The sequence below is a fragment of the Lissotriton helveticus genome, chromosome 9, assembly GCF_964261635.1.
Source record: "Lissotriton helveticus chromosome 9, aLisHel1.1, whole genome shotgun sequence".
Classification (NCBI taxonomy): Eukaryota; Metazoa; Chordata; class Amphibia; order Caudata; family Salamandridae; genus Lissotriton; species Lissotriton helveticus.
This window is the reverse complement of record NC_136070.1, coordinates 434,461,343-434,469,488: the sequence shown is the minus strand read 5'-3', so window position 1 is coordinate 434,469,488 and position 8,146 is coordinate 434,461,343.

Here is an 8,146-nt window from a genome sequence, read left to right as displayed (position 1 = left end):
AGACTAATTTGCATATAGCCAGGTTCTGAGCTGGTATGGGGCAGTGAGCTAAATAACGGTGATGGATCAAGCCCTGATCTTTGGACTGGGTAAGAGTGGTCTGCTTAATTCAGACACTCTGTTCATCACCACCCCCTTTTCTGAATCATTTTGTCCACCATAAGCGTGGGAGGGTATACTCAGACATGAGTCCCTTGCTCACTGCTCCATCAGGATTCAAGCAAGCCGGGCCGACGACGCCTGAAATGGCAGAAACCGGTCCCCGGAAGCTTGTCTCCTTTCTGGTGAAGAATTGGCTTGGTAGTTTGGTCTGCCCTGTTCCCATGATGCACTGGGCCAGGGACAGACTAATTTGCATATAGCCAGGTTCTGAGCTGGGATGGGGCAGTGAGCTAAATAACGGTGATGGATCAAGCCTTGATCTTTGGACTGGGTAAGAGTGGTCTGCTTAATTCAGACACTCTGTTCATCACCACCCCCTTTTCTGAATCATTTTGTCCACCATAAGCGTGGAAGGGTATACTCAGACATGAGTCCCTTGCTCACTGCTCCATCAGGATTCAAGCAAGCCGGGCCGACGACGCCTGAAATGGCAGAAACCTGTCCCCGGAAGCTTGTCTCCTTTCTGGTGAAGAATTGGCTTGGTAGTTTGGTCTGCCCTGTTCCCATGATGCACTGGGCCAGGGACAGACTAATTTGCATATAGCCAGGTTCTGAGCTGGGATGGGGCAGTGAGCTAAATAACGGTGATGGATCAAGCCCTGACCTTTGGACTGGGTAAGAGTGGTCTGCTTAATTCAGACACTCTGTTCATCACCACCCCCTTTTCTGAATCATTTTGTCCACCATAAGCGTGGAAGGGTATACTCATACATGAGTCCCTTGCTCACTGCTCCATCAGGATTCAAGCAAGCCGGGCCGACGACGCCTGAAATGGCAGAAACCGGTCCCCGGAAGCTTGTCTCCTTTCTGGTGAAGAATTGGCTTGGTAGTTTGGTCTGCCCTGTTCCCATGTTGCACTGGGCCAGGGACAGACTAATTTGCATATAGCCAGGTTCTGAGCTGGGATGGGGCAGTGAGCTAAATAACGGTGATGGATCAAGCCCTGATCTTTGGACTGGGTAAGAGTGGTCTGCTTAATTCAGACACTCTGTTCATCACCACCCCCTTTTCTGAACCCTTCTGTAAACAGCATGAAAGGAGTACAAGGATTGGCTGGGTCAGGGGCCACCAACGCCCCTTTGGAGACTTGGTGGTTGTGGACGTAATCCAGCCCAGGCTCCTATCATTGCAGGTAGGCGAGTGTTCAAGTTCATATGTCGGGCTGGTCAGAGCAAGGCATCCATCCAACCCAACATGTGCACTTCAATCCAAAGCGGCTCAGCTGTGTGAGTGTCACACTCAACCATTCAATCTCCACCCCCACCCACATTGGACTCTGCCCGCCCTCACCTGACTACTGCAAAACAGCAAACTTTCCACAAGCCATGCCGCGCAAAGCTGCAGGAAATAAAACATTTAAAATGGGTCCTGGGGGCAAAGGGGCGATGCCCCCAAGCCCCAATGAAGAAACCACTACTGACTTCACACCTAGAGCGAAAAGTTGAATAAATATATTTGTCAGGTTTGAAGAACCAGTGAAGAGGGAAACCGTAATAACTTCTAAAGATGAAATGCAAAAAAAAGTCTGGCATCAGGTCCCTATTTATCAAGGGGTCGTGTCACTTTGGCCTCATACAACGTGGTGCATGCACGATGCAACCTCAAAATGCGATTTACAAAGCCACACAAGGCCACTTTGTGTGGCCCTGTGTAGTTTGATAAATCAGGAGTAAGGTAACACAGTGCAAATCATTGCATTGCATTACTATGCCCCATGGATTTTGATGCATTCGCTGTGCATCAAAATTACTGGTTGATCTGGGAATGTACCAAAATGCTATGCCTTCCCAGGAGAGGTGTATCGAGGACAACTATCTTGTTACAGCACACATAGATGAAATGCCTCAGGGTTTTTTTTTTAGCAGGAAGGTGCCCCTTCCTGCACAAAAGCAATCCTGCATGCAACGCAGGCACCCTTGCACCATGGTGCAAGGGTGCCTGCATTGACGCTAGGTAGCCCATTGTTCGCCAAAACTGGAAAAAGGCAGGAATGCACTGTATTGTGACAAATGCGACACATTCCTACCCTTTCCCTATAACACAGCACAGTAAAGTGACTTGCTGTGCTGCGTTACATCTAGATAAACTGAACACGAACAGGTGCCAGGCCTTGAAAATTTGTCAGTTACCATTGATAGTCTTAGACTATGCAGGAAGCTGCCCGATCCATCTAAGTTCCTTAATGAGATGATAGCTGAAAACTTGCAGATGTTCAAGGATTATCTACAAGATAATGATATCAATGGAATGATTGTTTCCTCTTTTGTTGCCCTTTGTGAGAGGATCAGGCTTTCACTCTCTGAACCCATCAAACCTGAGTCAGGGTGCCCTTGCTGGTTGAAACACAATAGTTCACTGGCAATTTGATCTTAACGTAGGGCTTTAAACACACAACCCCGTGACCCTACCTTAGTGGCTTCTCAGAGTAAAGTTTATAACTCAGTTATAAATAGGAGAAATTGGAATTTTAAACACACTTTTTCTTTTCTAACTATTACTGAGCTCCATGGCTTTTAAGACATACTTAGTGGCTCAGACAATATATATGAACATATTTTAAAGGACTATTAGAGTTTATGTTTTTAGAGAATTTATTCATTTTAAAGCTTTTTAAATGCATTTTAACAATATTTACATGCTTGTTTAGAACGGCATTCCCTTTTTAGTATGTCATCCGGTCGGATGAGGAGTGGGTGTTAAGTTTCAGGGTACCCCAATATAGGCCTGAGTATTCTCCTAACCTGTCACCTACATTTACCGTACCATTACACTCCATAACGGTTTTGGGAATTGACCTTTTACCTAGTCAAGCGCTGCATAAAATGTCTTGTGGTTTTCCCCGAAAACAAGCCTCATTAATTATGCATGATGATTCTCAGAATCACAGCAGGATTACCACCTTCTGCATAATAATTACGTATAAGGGTCATCCCTTCTGTCATCCTTGGCCGACATGACACAGCAAGGTAGAATCCCCTGAGGGTACCTTTTGGGTACATAAACACCTACGGGCATATTAGCAACAAATAGCGATAATTATCGCTAGATGTGCTTAGCACATTTTTTTTATCGCCGGCTATCGCTGGATATTATCGCATAAATAACGTGCTATTAGCAATGTCTATCTCCAAAGCGATAAAATATCCGGCTAAAGTGGCTCAATGCGTGAATATCGCTGGAAATCCAGCGATATTCAGGCATCATCGCTATTGGGGTCTTAACCTGAATGTCCACCTCCCATTGGATATACAGGTTAAGAAGTGGTCTGAGCAGGCGTTAGGTTTTGGCGATAATCGCGCTTAGCACAAGTTTTTTTATCGCTTCGCCTGGCTTGCTAATAGGCGATAGCTGTGTTAGCAACTGTTTTTAGTCGCTAACAGGTTGGGTACGCCCACTTTGCATGTCATTAGTGATAAATATCGCTGACATGCAAAGCGGGCACCAAACCTGTAGCTATCGCCTACAAGCTGTCGCTAACTGCTGTTAGCGACAGCTTGCTAATAGGGCGATAAAAATATCAACGCTTTCGCGGGAAAAAGTCCCACTAAAGCGGCGATATCACCCTTGCTAATATCCCTCCATATCTTTGCCAAGGCAGGCACAGGAGAAACGATTTCCATGCTGACACACTGATGTGAGACTCTGAGGTTCTTGCACCCAGACACTCCAACTCGCAGTTGTCTGACATCCCTCATGGGGTGTTCATCTCATGACCAAGACGGGGTCCCACAGTCTCTCACTTCAGGTAATGCGGTTGGCTTCAGCCTAGGGGGATTCTTGGCTCTACACCTACATACATGCTAGGTACACTTAGATTAATCTTGTTAGGGTTGCATCATAGGAGTACACATTATTATTGTAATGCATTTATATGCTTGCATATATCCATTGTTTCAGCACTATGGTAGAAATCTACCATCCATTTACTGTGTTGGTGCTTATAATTATTTATATCTGTTTCTGTTTTATGGTTGTTTCAGCACACTTATTTTACACTAAAATGACCTGGTTCAATAAACGCTTATTGAAAATGTCCCCACCGATTATTTGTGTCTCTCTCTCTGAGACAAAGTGAGCACGAGTGACTGAGCGAAAAGTACTGTACTGCTTCCACGATCCCTGATGGGACAGGGTTGTCATGTTTGATAGTTGCCAAGAACTATTCTCTCCTTGGCAAGAGAAGTCTACAGTGGCACTGTGAGCTCGCTAGGTACACAGGCGAACATACCCGTTGCAGGTGTCTGGAATCTGTCTGGACACCAACTCCACAGTCTATGTTGTCCAAAAGCGCAGATCCTATATAGGTTTATAGGAACTACTAGACATTTCTTTTATATATTAATGATCTTAGTGTGGAGCTCAGTAAGTAGATGTGCCCATGGTGAATTGTGCCCCCCCTTCTGGCATTATTTCCTGTTTGGGCTACAACAGGTTTCAAGAAGTCTTTTTCTGCAGCTACCCAGCTAACCAGTACCAACTGAACTTGCCCTGAACCCTGTTGCTGGCCTCTGCTGGCGTGAGTTCTAACCCCAGAGTGGGGTACACCAAGTGCTGGACCCTTGACTAGTTCTGGAGTATCAGAGACAGGGTCCACCGCCGAAACTGCAGCTGATGATGTTGAATGCAGTCTACTATTGCTGATTTGCCCCACTGACTTCCAGAAATGCTAAGTTTGAACGTAGAGGGCATCACTGGGTCTGACGCAGAGCAGCAACCCATTGTCATTGTATCTTCTTGGGCATAGTATTTCAACTTTACCCACTCTGAGGTTTCCCAGCTTCGTCTACAACTGGTAATGTGACCCCGCTCTTGAGCAGCACACCATTGTCGAGCCCGGCTTGGGATCCATCTTTGAGGCTCCCATCAGATTACCTCTTTTTCTCCTTAGAATTTCCTCAGTCTTAAGGTAAACTTTCCACAGGGACAAACCTGGTCCTCGTATCCGACTCGCTCTCCATCACAGTCAGCCTTAACTTTTGATTTTGACCCTGGGTCTAGTGCGACCAATTAACCGTGGTTAGCACTTTGGATTTTTTGGGGCAATTTTTAAATTCAAACTTTAAAAACAACATATCTCCGGTTCCACAGATTTGATTTTTGTGATCTTGGTGTGATTCTATTTATAAAAACATTGTGTTGTTGCTACTAGTTTATACAGTTATACTGTTCTTTCGGGCTGCCCACAAGCATGACCCAAGCATTTATACCCACTCTTTCCATCTATCTATCTGAAAAACATGCATTGGTCAATAAGTGTGTTGCGTCACCCATCTTAGCTATGATGCAAATAGGCAAGAAGCTAACTTCATTCACAAATCTAAATGCATTTCAAATTCTAGAATTTTTTTTTAAGTTGCACAGTCTGTCAGCTTGAGCAAAAACAAACAGGGAGAGAACAAATGTGTTGTTGTAATTAACTCAATAAGCACCTATACCCACATGCACCAAGGGTTTTTGCATTCGCAAACGGTGCGAATCGCAAAATTCGCCCGTTTGCGAATGCAAATCCCTTTTTTGGGATGCATTAAGGTTTTTACTTTTTTCGCAATTTAAGAAATCACAATTTATTTGCGATTTCTTAAATTGCGATTGCATTTAGGAAATCGCAATTTTGGGATTTCTTAAATGCAATGCATGATTTTTTTTAAATTGCGAAATCGCAAATAGGAAGTGGTAAATTACCATGAAGTTAACCTTCATGGTAATTTGCGAAAACTTTCAAAAGTGCACAAAAGTGCATTTTTGAAAGTTTCATTTTACACACACACATGCCCTTGGGGCACGTGTGTGTGAAAAATGTACTTAGAGATACATTTCAGGGGTGCAGGGGGGGGTCCTTTGGACCCCCCTGCACCCTTGAAATTGTATTCTCATTTTGCGATTCCTTAATTGCGATTCGCAAAATGAGAATGCCTTCACATTCATTCCTATGGGCCTCTAGGCCCATAGAAATCAATTGAAAGGGATTCCTTAATTGCAATTCGCAAATTGAGAATCACAATTAAGGAAAATTAAGAAATCGCAAAAAAAATTGCGATTTCTTGATGCATAGCCGCTTGCGAATTCTTAATTGCGATTCCTTAATTTTCGCAATTAAAAATTCGCAAGCGGGCACATTGATGCATGTGACCGTTTCTCTCCTTATTTGAGGACAGCTCTTCAATACGTGGTGCTCCTCTAATCAACCAGCAGCAACTCCCGAAGATGCTGGGTTCTGAGGGAAGCACCAAGAACAGTCTTGATTCAAGGTTATACATGCTATAACAGCAGTATACCACATATTACAAGGTCATAACATATCTCCCTTTCTTCAAACATAAAAGAATGGAACATTGTATGCAAGTTTAAACTTTGGCATAAGAAAGGAGTAAACATGGGAAAATATATGTAAAGTTGAAATCACAGATTAAATTACAATTACACATAGAATCACATCTTCTCTATAATGAAACTGCATCTATATACATATATTGATGAGACAAGAAGTAATTTGGGCACCATCAATAATAGTTCTCAAAGGCACTCATATTCTGCATGTAATAGAAAGCACACAAGAAGTAAATGGACTATTATGCACCACAAAATCTAGCAAGTAACTAGGAGGCCTCCTCACTCACAGGGGTCTCTGAGGACATGTGCATCCTGGGCATTTCCACAGAAAAAGTGATTATTCCCTAAATTATCGTCTCCTGGTCCCACATCTCTCATTCCACCATTCCCAGCAACTGGCGATCCTGTCTGAACATTCAACCACTGCACGCATTTCTATCCTCTCTCCTCTTTGGAGATTTGTCAGCAGAACAATATTTTGCCACCCTTCAGAGATTCCATCTCTCTCCATTGGCCAACACAACATGCCACTGAGGTACTTCCTTGACTTAAAAAGGGCCACAGAATTTGCTCAATCTACCTCTGATGTGCCCTAAACTCCCTTTGACCAAATCACCTTTGTTAATACGCGGTTGATTCTTACTCTCACCAGATTTACAGGGAAAATCAAGCTGATTCCTAAATCTCTCTCTCCTTTCCACCAACCAACTCCCTTATCCAAAAAGGTATCAATTTGGTTATAGCTTTCCTCCTTCTCATGGCACAACATTCGCAGTAGTGTGATATGCCCACATCAAATCATAAATTACCTCCTCTATGTCGAAGTTATTGGCTAAAGTCAACTCTATTGCACCCTTAACCATGTGGCTTGGGGATTGTAAAACCCTGTGCTTGAGTGTTTAATTACGCAAAACCCCCAAAATTCTCTCTTCTCTCCAGAATTTAACTGAGTTCCAATATCTGTTATGAGCACGGCAGGGTAATCTTCACCTCGGAAAAACTCACAAACTATCCTCATCGTAACTCTAGTAGTGATCTTAGGTAACAATCACACGATCAACCACCTGGAATGACCATCTATTAAGACGATACCAAATCTTTTATTACGATCAACACTACCATGGGACCAAAAAAGTCAAGACACACACTATGCCACACCTGACCGGGATAGTGGACACTACTCGGTACAACTTGAGCACCAACATTAAATCTTTTCTAGCACTCACAGCATTCAAGCTATTTTTCAACCCATTCGACCACATCTCTGTCTATACCTGGACACCAAAACTCACATCACAAAATTTTCTTTGTTACTGTCTTCCTCAGATGCCCTTCATGAACTCACTCAAACAATCTCCTGCGAATTCCAAGGGGAGGAACAATTTTGTCACGATTTAGTTTGTCACAGTTGACAGTTCATATAAGATTTTATTGAAGGGCCTCAATGCAACGGGTAAAAGGCTCTTTCTTCTACCACCTTTGAGTATGAGATTATAAACTGCCCTCAACATCTCACAACTCTCCATGGCAAACGATCACTTTGACCAACAGCATCCCAACTCCACTGTACAACATCCTCCACACTGGCTACTTCCCCTTCTCTTTCATACTTAGTCACCCCTAACTCATCCACACTCTTCCAATCCAAGGGTAA